This window comes from Arachis ipaensis, chromosome B6 (assembly GCF_059453495.1).
Source record: "Arachis ipaensis isolate K30076 ecotype BB chromosome B6, ASM5945349v1, whole genome shotgun sequence".
Lineage (NCBI taxonomy): Eukaryota > Viridiplantae > Streptophyta > Magnoliopsida > Fabales > Fabaceae > Arachis > Arachis ipaensis.
Window position 1 is genome coordinate 4,261,729 of NC_142441.1, and position 906 is coordinate 4,262,634.

The window sequence follows — 906 nt, forward strand, 5'->3', positions numbered from 1 at the left end:
TTTGATTTTCATTACACATATGTTAACTAATAATTTTTGTGATGCAGATTTTGATTGGGCCAAAAACAAAATTCTGATGCAAGCCCAATTATATTCAGCTTTGGTTTAATATGGCTGAATTGTTTATTGTGCTACATGGGCTAGATTGAGTTATTATTGCTACAAGCCCAAAATGAATGCTTTCCTATTTGCTCAATGCATGATCCGAAAAATATTCATCAGGAAAGCAAATGTTATTAATTGGGCCAGATTAAATGATTGTTGCAACTAAGCCCAATTTTATATGTGATGAGAGTTCCTCATGCATGATCCGAAACCAATAGAAAAAGAAAGCAAAATTGCTTCCAACGGATCCAAGCATTTCACCATGTGATGGATTCCAAAATTTATTACATTGTCATTTATTGCATGGGAACTATGAGATAGAAAACAAGACATTTGATTTGATTGTAGCACTTATGGCTACACGCTACTCAGCAAGAAAAGAATCATTTCATTTAATCTCATTCTCTTTCCTAATTCAATGCTTTTCGAATTTCTCTCTTCTCTCTCTATTTGTTTCTCTTCTTCGATTATTACACAGAAAACAATGGATGCCATGGAAGCAAAACTGAGCTACCGAAATGAAGGAAGAGCACGCCTAAAGACCATCACAATGATGGCAAGAAAACATATCAAAATAAAAGCATGCTGTGGCTAAGATTTTCACCAAATATGGTTAGATTTGGTGAAGTAATCTTGAGCTCCTCATGCTCAAAAGTGGAAGAAGAAGATTCGGCCAGCAAGGAGGAGACTCTTGGAGGCGTGACTTGTCTTTGATTCTGCTCAACCACCACAGGAAGTAGCTAGAGTGGCGAAGTGATGGTAGAGGTAGAGATTGAAGCAGATGAAGTCATCATCATCATG